Raw genomic sequence first — 14,166 nt, 5'->3', positions numbered from 1 at the left:
AATGTTTACATGAATTTCTAGTAGACATAAGGCGTGAAGACCCAAATTACGGAAAGATCCGTTATCCGGAAAACCCCAGGTCCAGAGCATTCTGGATAACAGGTCCCATACCTTTACATAATATTGACACTCAAACTGTTGCTACTGTACTTTGTAGCAATATTACATGCAGGCAAAGCCACTAAAGAGGGGTTTTCCAATACCCATTTTATATCTTTCTCTGTCTGGATTTATCTTTTCTTTTATATTCTCTTCTAATTTGCACTTCTCATGCCAGCCCCATTTTATTCCTTTTCTAATCCCTTTAAATACAGTTGTATTTTCTGCTATTCACCACACCTATTTCAATTGTCTTCTTCCTCCACCCCTGTTACTTTTAGATTCTGCAAACCTCTCTCTCTCTTCCCGTTTTGTTTTGTTCTACCCCAATCATTTGCCCCACCCCTTCCCTTTTCTCTACAGGATTTTCTTTCCCTGCTCCATGTCACTTTTAGTAGTAATGTTCCTGTGTGGACATTTTGGTTAAGGGCATTTCCAGGCTCCTGCTCTCCTCGATTTCCTGTTCCTCTCTACTTCATTTCCTGTTCCTACAGGACTGAGAGAAAGCGTGGTGTTGGCATGGTTTGTCTGCCATGTTAGAGATAAATGCAATTGTCTGCGTCATGTTTACAAACGTGGCAGACCCAGTACTAGCCAAGCTTTCTTTCAGAGCAGCGACAAAGGGTTGAATTACCTGACACAGTTTTAAATATAATAGATTAAATACAAGAGCTGCAGAGCAAACTTTGAGCACATCATGGCTGCAAAAGGCTACAGGATTTTGTCTCTGCAAGGTGAGTAAATTGCTACTGGGTAGGTGCTAGTGTTCTCACAGTTAGTTGAAGAATCTGGTTCTTATTTGGACTGATTTGATATAACTTTCTGTTTACTGTATCAGGCTAGTATATGCCATTATATTAACAGGGGATGACTGTCTGCAGTTCATTTTAGTATCTGTCGATATGGTGCAAGGTGTTAATTTGAATGTGTTAAATAATAAAATGCTGAGGTCTGCCTTTAAAATAGCAGGGCTGTTTCTCATAGCAAAACTAAGAAGGAATGTGTCCAGGCTTTCCATGTGGTAACGGAGTATATAAAGGACATGCTATACAGTGAAACCTCAGTTTTACGTCCCCTGATTTTGTTACCCCACATTTTAACTAACTTTTTGGTCCCACCTCTGTTTTATGTAGAATACACTTCCCTGATTTTACAGCATTTTTATTGGTTCCAAGAAAAGCATAAAATGGAGGTTATACTGTATTGCAGTATTTATAATTAGGATACCGGCAACATGCAAAATCACCCTACTCTTTTTCTCCCTGAATGGCAGCAGCAATTCATAGGTTTCATGTGCTTTGTATTTGTACAAGTATTAAGTATGGTAATTAGTCAAGAGATATATATGATTTTTTTTTTTTAGATTATAATAGTACAGGTATGGAACCTGTTATCCAGAATGCTCGGCGCCAAGGGGGTTTCCGGATAACGGATCTTTACCTAATTTGGATCTTCATACCTTAGTCTACTAGTAAAACATTTAAACATTAAGGGGCAGGTGAATTTAGAACTCGCCACAATAAATCTCTCGCTTTCTATTCCTATGGGATTTTTAAAGGCATATTTATCAAATGGTGAACTCCATTGATAAATACAATTCTAAAAATCCTATAGGCTTGAATAGAACATGGTTGTTTTTCTGTGGTGAGCTCTAATCTCACATTTTGACATATCTGCCCCTAAATAAACCCAATAGGATTGTTTTGCTTCAAATAAGGAGTAATTGTTTCTTAGTTTGGATCTAGTACAAGATAATGTTCTATTATTACAGAGAAAAAGGAAATCATTTTTAAACATTTGGATTCTTTGGATAAAATGGAGTCTGTGGGAGGCTGGCATTCTTTAAATCAGAGCTTTCTAAATAACTGGTTTCTGGATAATGGAACCCATACCTATGCATTGTATTAGTGACATTTGCCTTTTTTAGATTAGCGGTTTTACCCTGATTTAAACAAAATGTATTGTTATTGCTCCTGTTTGTCACTCTTTCTATGTATGCCCTCTTCTATTCATATTCCAGTCTCTTATTCAAACCAATGCATGTTTGCTAGGGTAATTTGGACCCTAGCAAACAGATTACTAAAATGAAAGCTGCTGAATAAAACTGCTAAATATCTAAAAAAATATATATATAATAAAAATGAAAGCCAATTGCAAATTGTCTCTCCATCATATTAAAATTAATTTAAAGGTAAAAAAAACACCTTTAACCCAGAGCAGCAACTTTACAGCTACTTTATGTTTTAACATGTTCTTTAGGTTGCTGTGTTAACTCGCGGGAGGTGATATTCAGATTTACATGGGACATTTGGAAATGGTAAGCATCTTGAAATGATCCAAGTATATGTAACTAATTATGTATTTGGTTATTCTATTATCTGATGTATAAGTATCTGCTGAGAACACTTGCCCTCACTGAGAATACCATTATTTAATGAGAATACCTATGTATTCAATAACCTGAACCAGACTTAGGTTTCTATAAGCGAAACAACATACATATGTATGGATTTGACTACATGTGTAGTTTTAGACACATGAGGAGTTATGTAATTAAAGGCACTAAGTTTGCCCAGGGGCAGTAACCTATAGCAACCAATCAGCAGGTAGAATTTCCTGGTCACATGTTTAAAAGCAAACATCTTATTGGTTGCTACTGGTTACTGCTCCTGGGCAAACTTAGTGCCTTTTATTACATGTGGGGTTTGGATGTTTAATTTTTGAAGTCCATCAAAAAATGCCTGCAGTATCACTAGCCTAACCTTCATCTGATGCAGCTTGTCCTCTAGAGTGGCAAGCTGCAGTTAAACTGGTTTTAGGCCTTGGGATATCATTGTTAATAATTATTTCTTTCCTGGTTAATCTGCAGTCTTGATAAATTTAAAACATAATAAAAATTGGCATTGCTGCTGGAAAAAACATTATTATAACAGGTATGGGATCAGTTTTCCGGAAACCCGTTATCCAGACAACTCTGAATTATGTAAAGGCCATCTCCCATAGACTCCATTTTATCCAAATTTGTAAAAATGTATTTCCCTCTTCTCTGTAATAATAAAACAGTACTTTGTACTTGATCCAATACGAAGATATAATTAATCCTTATTGGAAGCAAGATCTGGCTTATTGGGTTTATTTAATGTTTTCAAGATTAAAGTCCACCTAAATATACCAGTAAACCCTCAAAGTAATGCTGCTCTGAGTCCACTGTCAAAAGAAACACTGCATTTTTTTCCTTCTATTGTGTACACATGGGCTTCTGTATCAGACTTCCTGCCTTCAGCTTAAACCTCCTTGCCCCGGGCAAGAGCATGCTCAGTTTGCTCCTCTCCCACCTCCCTTCTCTGCTGTAATCTGAGCCCAGAGCTATAAGTGAGCAGGAAGTGACATCACACCAAGCTAATACTGCAGCTGCTATACTAAACAAACAGAGAGCTTCTAGAGCTTTTTACTCGGATATGGTAAAGCATTCTACAGAATAAATATAGCATTCTAGCTTGCACTATTGCAGCTAATCTATTGGCAATAAAATGCCTCTGTGGCTTTCCTTGTCCTTTAAGGCATGAAGATCCAAATTACGGAAAGATCCGTTATCAGGAAAGCCCCAGGTCCCGATCATTCTGGATAACAGGTCCCATACCTGTACTACTTTCCACAGCCTAAACGGTGCCCAAATGTGGTGTCAGGAGCACCCTGTGAGAATCAGCCCTTATACTGGCACCAACCTTCTTTCTTGTCTGCACCCTTAAGCACTGTGCTGGCCCAGGTGCAGCCACACACAGCGGGTTTCTACCCCAAAATGCATATTCACTCGTGAAATCCACTGTGTCCGGCTCAGTGCAGACAAGGTAGAAGGCAGGAGCCAGAGTAGATACCGAGAATCAACTCTGTTGTATTAGCCTAAATATTTGTGTGATAAATGTGAAAAGAAGTTTGCGGGAGGACCATTTCTGGCTGTCATTACACACTTGCCTGCACTGTGAATGATGAGGGCACCATTTTTCTGAAATAAAACTGAGCATATATATAATTTGTTCTTTTATATCTTGCATCTTTCTTCCAGTTTCTCTCCGACAAGATGAAATCCAGATGTTCTTGTTATATTCAAAAATGGTAAGCATCTCTGTACAACCAAGGTGATTGAAACTGATGAGATCTTTGGTTATCCTATATGGTTGATCTGTAAATCTGGTCTGGTAATGATGACACACTTGCCCTCACTGAGAATGCCATTCTATAATGAGAACACCAATGTACTCAACCTGAACCAGACCTAAAATTATACAAACTGGAATATATACATGTGATATGTATGAATTGTGCCTGTAATCTTCCATATGCTAAATATGACTGACTATTCTGTTGACTATTACTGGTGCTTTTTAGCTTGGTGGTCTACAGTATGTAAAAAAAATGTAACATAAGCATGCTGTATAGTTAAATTCATAGTTTTTATTCCATCATACTAAAATATCAAAACAACCCCTCATGGAGCCCAGCACGTTTCATGCTTACCCAGCACTTAGTCATAGGCATGACCTACTCAACTTACCCAAGAACATTAGGGAAGCCCTCTCCACATACATCATTGTTCAGGGCATGTGTACTTACAGATATGTTGGTCTTCAGATTACTTTTCTGACTTTGGTCTATTAATAAAGAACTTCAGCATCCTCTTAGACCAAGTTATCACTGAAATTTATCAGTTCAAAATACAATGATTTTTTATGGGAGGTTGTATGTTTGAGTCATCGATAATTTGCTACTCAAACCCAATGTTGGTGAAATGCAACCAAAATCAGTAAAGTATATAAGTGATATTTATTTATTGACTAGATTTTCATGAATACATTATATAGATATTATTGTAAGTGTTTTTATTTTGACCGTTAAAAGAACAATTAACTCTGTCTTGATATTTTTAATCCCTTCAACTCTTTTCTCCTCTTAATCAGGTCATTAATTCTACTGCAACGCTGAAGCGCATGGGTAAACTAGTTGTGGCAACCCATTTGAAACTGTTAATATTGAGGTAATACATGTTATGTGGGGAATGTGTGTAAATTCTGGCCGTGATGACACACTTGCCCTCACTGTGAAATTTGTTTCTGTGATGAGGACAATATTGTACTCCATTCAAAACAGAGTCTACGTTAACTAGATCTATTGTTATGTAATAAAGTGTATTCCTCTTGTCTCTCATCAACTTTCTTCTTTTCTTTAGTTTTCCAAGTGAGTCCTCTGGCATTGACATCTAGATTTGCTGTCAACACTTAGAAATGGTAAGCAGCTCTGTATATCTCTGTTGAAACTGATTAGGTATTTGGTTATCCTGTGATAAAATTTGTAAATATGGTCTGGTAATGATGACACACTTGCCCTCACTGAGAATGTTATTCTATAATGAGAACACAACACCAATGTACTCGGTTAACCTGAACCAGACCTACATTTTTGATTTGATTAATTTTAATAAATTAATTGTATACATTTGTATGGGCTTCCACTGACTTCTGTATGATGTATTGATCCTGTCTGTATTCACCTGTATGTTATATGTGACTCCGTGTAATTGCATCATAAAATGTTAACACAAATTGTCCATTCTGATGTAACCTTAATGCAGCGTTAGCCTCAGCTTTTTGCTTTGCCTTGTCCGTAAATTACTTCAGCATCCTATTTGACCAAAATAACACAAAAATTTTTTACCAGCCCAGATCTGGAGAATTGCAGTGCCTTTTCCAGATATTGGGCAATTTTAGAAAACATAACTACATAGGCCTTTAAAACGGAGTGACAAATCTAGCAATGCAAACATTATCCCTTTTAAAGACTGAGGCCTCTAGTATACTTGCATTAATTCTTCTCTGCAGTATAATGTTTTGGAGCTACCATTGTCCCCTCAAAATACATCTTATCTGGAAGTATCATTGCACACTTGGTGATTTATTGCTTAGCAGCTGACCAAGTAATCTCTCAGGGTTTCATAATTTACTATTCCCCCAGGCATAAGTACAAGAGCACTTAAGATGGCCATAAACGCACAGATAAAGTCATATGAAACAAAGATTTGTATGATCTCCAGGCTGTCTGTGGACTCCTCGTCCCCACAATTTTCATACCATGGCAATCGGTTGTTTAGCTAATCAGACAGGTTAGAAGATTTCTGTTGGATAACTATAATCATGCATTGCCTATCTGAGGATATCAATGGGTGACTTTCACTACTATTTCCGGGACACAACTTTTGTGCAATTGCTGTCTGTCACTTTAGATTGTTGCAATGATTGCTATCCGAACCTTTGTCTTACAAGGACTAATATCTGTGTGTCTATGGCCAGCTTAAGGGGCACAAGAATATACTTTGTACTGAACCACACAGCACTTCTGCCTGGGAAAAAAAAGCTGGGGCACAGGCCAGTGCTCTTGAGCTCTGTGCCACTTCCTAAATTGAACATGTGACTGACACGTAAGTTTGAGACAGGTGGTTTCTCTTCTGTTAGCCAACACTGAGAATCCCAAAGCTGATAAAAAAAAAAAGCACCATTTTGCCTCATAAACACATTTTGATAAAAGTGTCAGACAAACAGAATATTTGTTATAAAAATCTTGGTGTTATTTTGGTTTTATTATTGTTATTATTCATCTTGTTTTAAAGGTTAAAAGAACTATTAACTCTGTCTTAATCTTTATTATAATTTAAAAAAAAAATGTTTCTAATATTTTATTTGTTTTTCTTATTCAGGGCATTCATTCAACTGCTTAGCTGATAACCTAGTGGCTACTCGTTTGAAACCATTGTTATTAAGGTAATAAAAGTACAGAGCAGTTCTCTAAGGGCAATTGCGCATGGAGCTACTTGTGGCAGCTCCAAAAAAGACAATATGGATAATTATTTCTTCATGTGTTTTAGTAGATACAAGTAGCTCTGTGTGTCATACCCCTAAGGCAAATGCCAGACATAGCTGTTTTTCTTGGCCTGCATTTAAACGTGTCTATCAATCTTTGTTGGGTTGGCTCAAAAATAAGTTTGCAGGAGAACCCATTTTGGCTTTGACACTTGCCCTCATTTAAATATCTGGTTCTGTGATGAGGACTAAATTATACTCCTGTCCAAGTGAGCCTAATGAGTACTAGGTCATGTAATATTTTCTCATCCAGATGTTTGTAATTCATGAGGAATATGGTTATCCTGTCTGCAAACAAGGTCTGGTAATGATGACACACTTGCCCTCACTGAGAATACCATTCTATAATGAGAACACCAATGTACTCAACCTGAACTAGACCAACATTTCTTTAAACAAAACCATATACATATGAAAGTGCTCCCAGTAATCTGTGTGGATTATGGCTGTAATCTACCTCTTTAGTGTGTGTCTGTAATGTGAGACACTCAGCGATTTAATATCTCTGCCTATAACAGTTCCCAGTTTGTTGCTGTCACTTCTGCCCCAGCAGACGGTTTGTCCATAGGACCATTTAATATCCTCATTCCACGGTCTTTAAAGTGATAACGACACTACAAAACTACTCTTCAAAATATTAGTGTATTTTAGAAGTTGCCTGTAGGTCATGATTTATTTATTTATTTTGCTGTTCGGTCTGCTTTTGTAAGTAAAAGTTTCTCAACCTGTCAGTTTCTCATGCTAACTACTGCTGTACAAATATGGCAGCCCCCCTCATAGACGCACATTGGGGATCAGACAGCAGACAGATAATGTAGCTAATAATGGGGGCAAATATTTTTATGGCAAAATTATAAACCACATGCAAAGATGTTATAACAAGATATAAAAGGTTTCGTTTTTGGTGTCGGTATCTTTAAGTTCTCCACTTTTCTGGTCTCATACTCTTCTAAGTAGAATATTGGTTGTGATAGGCAGGCCACCTCACGTGCACAGATAACTGTACAACTCTTCATTTCATAACCTTGTTTTAGAAGGTTAAAGAAAAAATGGTCCTGTATAATTTTTTTTTAATTTCCTCTCTTTATCTAAATCAGGTCATTCATTTTCCGCTTAGCTGTACATGAATAAACTAGGCGTGGTCTGGCTTTTGAAAACTGCAAAAGAGGTAATTAAACTTTTACATGCAAAGTTTTGTAGAAATAAATGTCTGTAATTCTTTGTGGGTTGTGGGAGGACTTGTTCTTGCTGTGATGACACACTTGCCCTCACTGAACTGTGGTTCTGTGATGAGAGCAATATCGTACTCAAATCAATCTGAGCTTGACTTGTACTAGAGCTAAAACTTATGTAATATTTTGTCTCCTCATGTCTCATTCTTTATCATTTTTTTTCCAGTTCCATAGTGACATTTCTGACAGTATTTATATTGAATTGAGGTAAGCATCTCTGTTTAATCAAGATTTTTGTAATGGAAGTATTTGTTTTTTCATGTTTTAATTTAATTTTAAAATCTGTGGGTCTGGTAATGATGACACACTTGCCCTCACTGAGAATACCATTCTATAATGAGAACCCCAATGTACTCAATTAGCCTGAACCAGACCCAAGGCTTTTATAAACTATATTGGTATCTAAGTGCTACCAGTTCTTTTTAGGAATTGTATAGATCATAACTTTAATCACTCTTGTGTTACATACCAGATGTGTAGTTACAGAAATGTGGAAGTGTAGATTTTGGTAAGGCAAATTACAGCTCCTATAATTACAAACATATATATTCCACACGGTCTGTATGTATTTGATGCATGGAGACATGTCAGTGCCTCATAGCCCCATAGCTCCTACCTTGTAATGTGTTTTGGACCATTTGGCACCTCTTCAGATTAAAGGTAAGGGGCATATTTATCCAGAATCAAATTTGTGAATTGTGTGAACTCGAATGTTTGGGTATTTATAAAAAAAAAAGATCCGAATTGATCAGGTTTATGTTCCAAAAACTCAAATCGAGTTTTCAGCTGAAAACCCTGAAAACCACCAAAAAACTTGAGCTTTGTCTAGGACAACTCCCATTGACCTCACCAGCTTTTAGATGGCACATTTTTACATTAGGATTTTCAAGTTTTTGTTTTTTTGCCAGACATTGCCAGACATTGGTGATTTCAGTGCAGAACACAATAAAATTAAACACATAGTGAACAAACATTGGCATATATTACAGCAAGACTCACAGTTGAAGGAAGTGATTGGTGAAACTCCACTAATAACTTTTAGACGGAGTAAAAACTTGAGAGACACATTAACAAGAAGCCATTATACTCAAGCCACTAAAACAACGTGGCTAACATCAAAAATGAAGGGCTGTCACAAATGTGGAGACTGTCTAGCTTGCCCCTTAGTGACAAAAACACTAAATGTCACTCAACCACGGGATAATGTAGAGTATACCATAAAGAACTACATTAACTGTAAGAGTACCTGTGCAGTCTACTTGATGCAATGTATATGTGGAAAAATATACGTAGGCAAAACTCTACGGGAATTCCGGAGGAGAGTCTTGGAGCATGTGGGGGACGTCAAACATAAGCGCAATACTTCAGTAGCAGTACATATAAATGAATGTCACAATGGCAATACCAAAGTGATGCAGTTCTTTGCAGTAGAACAATTAAAACAAACTTCAAGAATAGGAGATGTTAATAAAAAATGATTGCAGGCAGAAGCCAGATGGATTTATGCCATGAATAGCAAATCCCCCAATGGCCTCAATGAAGGATTTACTTTTTCACCATTTTTATGAGTCTTTGGAGCAGCTCACTGTAGGGCTCCCATATATATATATACTTATCTTATTTCCCCATGTATATACTCATATTATTTCTTTTTCTATATATATTTTTTCGTTTTCTGTGCACGTTTTTGTTTATTTGACTTCTGTCATTATTTGTTGTGCTGATCACATAATTGATAGGGCGAAATACTGGCCAAAACATACCTTAAGGCATAACTATACTTATATATTAGGGCGGCGATAGTCCCCCACTAATTATGGAAACCAATAGGAGTTCTATGTACTCACGAAGTAGATGAGTACTAAGTGCGCATGCGCAGGAGAATCTACAATACAGTGAATCGTAGCACAGACGTGCGCTGTACACGCAGGCGCATTGGAATTTGAACCGCAAGTGGAACCAAGCTGAACCGCACCAACCCAGACGCCTTCCGGAAATGACGTAATACGGCGGAAGTGCTTCTTGGAGATACCGGCGACACCGGCGAAACGCGTAGGGCAAGGCGGCATAGGTGGAGGATGGTGAGAGAAGCTCCTATTTCTCCCAACGTAGACAGGCAGGTGTTCTGTGTGGGACTGGAAGGGAGGGGGGCATTCCATTGCGATTCGTTACGGACTTGATTAACAAGTAAGGTGCCATTGAAGCCTAAATCAAGGACCTTACGAGGGTCCTGCCATCTGTCCACCTTTGCATTGTTTTAATTAATTGTTTTTTATGGACACGGTCCAGCACTGTGTATTTACACGCAGTGAATTTGTTAGTGTGGTTGTGGAGTGTCACGAGGTTTATGTCTTACGAATTTATACTTTTTTATAATGGAACTATTAAAAGTTAAATTTTAAAATAGACTTTTTAGTGCACTAAACTGGAGCAGGGGTTCTGAACTGGGTTGCTGAGGGGCGGGGCTGAATGTACTCGGCTTGCTGGGTGCACTGCTCCAACCCTAATGTTTCTATTTAATATTGTTACTTAATATACAACCTTGCAGAATAGCCTAGCTCACACATTGTAGTTACATTGTGGATGCTGTTTTTTCTACTAAGTTTTTGAAAATATAACTCAAATGTGTGAGTTGGGGTGCAAAAAAAAAAATCGAATTGTGGAAAAATTCAAATTTGATTTTTATAAATCTGCCCTTAAGTGTCTGTAATTTATATTATACTATATTCAGGATCTCTGTCAGAAGCCCACACAGTCTGACGGCTCTATACTATATTTTTAATTACATATAAATTTCAACTACTCGTCCTTAAAGTTTATCAGTTTTGGAGCAATTATGGTTTCTTTTTATCTTGAATTGTGCTTCAGAAATGTATTCATTAAGATCCAGTTTAGAAAACAAGCAGTCGGCACAACAATCACTTCTTCTTTAAGGTGGTACACATTCTTCAATGGTAGCAGCAAAATCACGGGTCCACACACACACACTATATATCTGCAGTCAGGGACGTGGCCCCCTCTTTATTAATGTATCACTAAAAAGATCAACCTTTCAGGGGGTTCAACCTCCCTTCATTAGGATAAAGTTCCCAAGTGTTACACACACCTATAAGTGCAAAGCCCAACCCTTTTTCCCCACAATTCAGTGCTATACCACATATCTCCAATTTTTTAAACCCTTTGGTATGTCTATTCCTTAATTTCAAAACTATTACAATAAGTCCTTTGCATATAAGTCCATTAAAACCAAGAAGTCCTTCATATTTTAAAGTGTACATTCACAAGATTCCATAGTAAATTATCCATACAAATATTAAAATGTATTAAAGTGCATAATAACTTTACTCACTACCTGTGAATTTTACTACTACCTGATTGTAGTAATCCCCTGGGTAATTTTCATCTGATGAAGGGAGGTTGATTTTGCTGCTATTGTTGAGGGGCCGGGGCCGACTGAGAACCAGCACCACCATTGCAGGTAAATGAAGTGGTTGAGCAGTAGATATAACACATTATATTACACGTTATTCAATGGCCACTTTCCACTGACATTACAAGCAGGGACGTTAGAACAGAGCACCAAATGTAATTCTTATTTAAAAAGCCTTTATTAGTGCTTAGGGCATTACAGCAACGTTTCAGGACATGTGGCCTTTTATTAAGCTTGATAAAAGGCCACATGGCCTGAAATGTTGCTGTAATGCACTAATAAAGGTTTTTTTAAATAAGAATTAAGTTTGGTGATGTTCCAATGTTTCTGTTCATTAAGATCCAGAGCAGCTTTAACTTGGGAGTTGTGTATTTGGGGTGTAGTATATAGCAAATACTGTAATTAGCTAGCTGTGGCTGGATTGTGCAAGAATAGCAAATTCAGCATTTGCAACTGATCAAAAAAATATTCAAAAACAAAGACCTAAGGATATAAAATATCTTGGGTCTATTAAAAATCAATGCTATTTCTTGTGGCTCACTATAATTGTATATTTTCATATTTTAGGAGGCATGTCCAGCAAGAGGAAAAATCTGCTACAAAGCTTTTGAAAACTGCTACTACTCTTTGCAACAGTGCCAGGCCATCAGGTGAAGACACCCGAAGGCAAGGAATCATCAGCCCACTGCACTGTGTTCTCCGCTTGTCCTGAAAAGGCATTCCCCAACACTGATTTTCAAGACCTTGTATCACAAGATCTTTGTATTGTTCTATAGGGTATTGTGTGAAATTATTTTGCTGCTGCAGTTATGCATCTACTCTAAACTTTATTAAAATATGTTTATTTAAAAAAAAAAGCCTCCATTGTGTTTTGTTTCAGTTGAAAACACACCAGTTTCACCTTTTCTAACAGGCAGATTCCAGCAGTGTGCAAAGAACTACTAACAAATGGCATGTTGAGTTGTTTACAGTAGGAAAAATGTTGCTCATGGGATGTACAGTAATAAACAATGTAAATCTCAAACTATAATTGCTTAGTGTGTTTTGACTGTTGCTGCCCTCCAAAGATGGTCAAATTGCCCCCAATCGCATGCCACGCCTTCACACTTGAATATAAAACAACCTATTAAATGCACACAGAGAGGTGGCAGGTTGAATTTGGTACCAAACTATTCAAGCAGGATTGAAGATTACAAATTAACTATGATGCTACATTATCCTTGGACTAGGAATCCACTTTAAAGAGGTTGCTCGCCTTTAAATCAACTTTTAGTATGATGTAGAGTGATATTCCAAAACAATTTGCAATTGGTTTTCGTTATTTGCATTATTAATCTTTTTTTATTCAGCAGTTTGCAATTTCAGCAATATGGTTGCTAGGGTCTTAATTACCCTAACAACCATGAATTGATTTGAATAAAACACTGGAATATGGATTGGAGAGGGCCTGAACAGAAAGATGAGTAATAAAAAGTAACAATAGATTTGTAGCCTTACGGAGCATTTGTTTTTGGTTGGGTCAGGGACCCCCATTTAAAGATGGAAAGAGTCAGAAGGCGGCAAATAATCAAGACCAATTAAAAAGTTGCTTAGCCATTCTACAACACACTAAAAGTTAATTTAAAGGTATTGTAACTTGTGGGGAAATGCCGCCCAAGGCAAGGTCCTTGTCTCGTGGCAGTAACGCCCCTGAATACCTTGTATTTTTGCTCAGTTACATACTTAACTTACGTTGCTGCATTTTGACAGACTTGTTGCCTTTAGTTTACATGGGTTTTAGACTAAGTTGTATTAAAATGTAAAGTAGCATTACATTATTATTGAGGAAATGCAATTGATTCAAAAAGGTTTTGTCCTGCAAGCTGAAGGGTTTTTATCAAATTAAATATTTTCTGTTTATTTTTGGCTTGTTTTTAAAGCATTGTTTTTGTAATTGTAGTTAACAAAGTACATACATGAAACAATAACGGCAATTTATGAAGGTGGATTGCAAAAACAGGCACAAACTACCATTGGTCTTGCATCCAGGGTGCTGGTGTTTGCTGTCCAGAGTGGAGTGCAAAGACCTGTGCTTCCTCTATGAATACAGAGATGGCTGCATTCAGCAGCACTGTATTCACAAGGGGTGGCATTTTGTAAAGAGCAGATCAGTGTGCAAATAAATGGCCATTGAGGGCTTTTTTTTTGCACTTTGTACACTCTTCTGTTATGTAAATGATCCCTTTTGTGTTTTGTTACGTAGTATAAATTTTTGACCTAAAGGTGGCAATATTTAACAGTCTATAACTAAGTCTGTTGCTTGAGAACTGTCCATGTTAGGCTTGAAATAAATTGCATCCTAAAGATCACAGGGTAGAACAGTCTACCTTTTGCTTGTGGTACTATACAACTATTGAGAATTTAATACATTTAGCATGTCCTGTTAGAGGCCCCAATGTTCTCAGAGAGCATCAGCACATGATGCTTGCACTTTGTGTCCTCTTATCGCTTCTACTGC

The 14,166-nt window shown here is 37.2% G+C and overlaps 1 long non-coding RNA gene, 4 other non-coding genes and 1 pseudogene across 5 annotated transcripts; all 6 read left to right on the top strand.

The window, feature by feature from the left end:
- The first annotated feature begins 408 nt into the window (after positions 1-408).
- LOC108709568 lies at positions 409-12,527 on the top strand. The gene is made up of 9 exons (XR_001934655.2): positions 409-833; positions 2,359-2,416; positions 4,163-4,212; positions 5,055-5,131; positions 5,324-5,381; positions 6,845-6,908; positions 8,105-8,175; positions 8,406-8,446; positions 12,237-12,527. It is a non-coding gene; the product is annotated as an uncharacterized LOC108709568 (long non-coding RNA).
- On the top strand, positions 4,292-4,371 carry LOC121400844. The gene has a single exon (XR_005965968.1). It is a non-coding gene; the product is annotated as a small nucleolar RNA SNORD103/SNORD85 (small nucleolar RNA).
- LOC121400846 lies at positions 5,456-5,544 on the top strand (annotated as a pseudogene).
- On the top strand, positions 7,308-7,387 carry LOC121400845. The gene has a single exon (XR_005965969.1). It is a non-coding gene; the product is annotated as a small nucleolar RNA SNORD103/SNORD85 (small nucleolar RNA).
- LOC121400847 lies at positions 8,251-8,334 on the top strand. Its single transcript, XR_005965970.1, has one exon. It is a non-coding gene; the product is annotated as a small nucleolar RNA SNORD103/SNORD85 (small nucleolar RNA).
- Positions 8,529-8,612, top strand: LOC121400843. Its single transcript, XR_005965967.1, has one exon. It is a non-coding gene; the product is annotated as a small nucleolar RNA SNORD103/SNORD85 (small nucleolar RNA).
- Positions 12,528-14,166: the final 1,639 nt, after the last annotated feature.

This window comes from Xenopus laevis, chromosome 2S (assembly GCF_017654675.1).
Source record: "Xenopus laevis strain J_2021 chromosome 2S, Xenopus_laevis_v10.1, whole genome shotgun sequence".
NCBI lineage: Eukaryota > Metazoa > Chordata > Amphibia > Anura > Pipidae > Xenopus > Xenopus laevis.
This window is presented reverse-complemented; position numbering and strand designations above follow the sequence as displayed.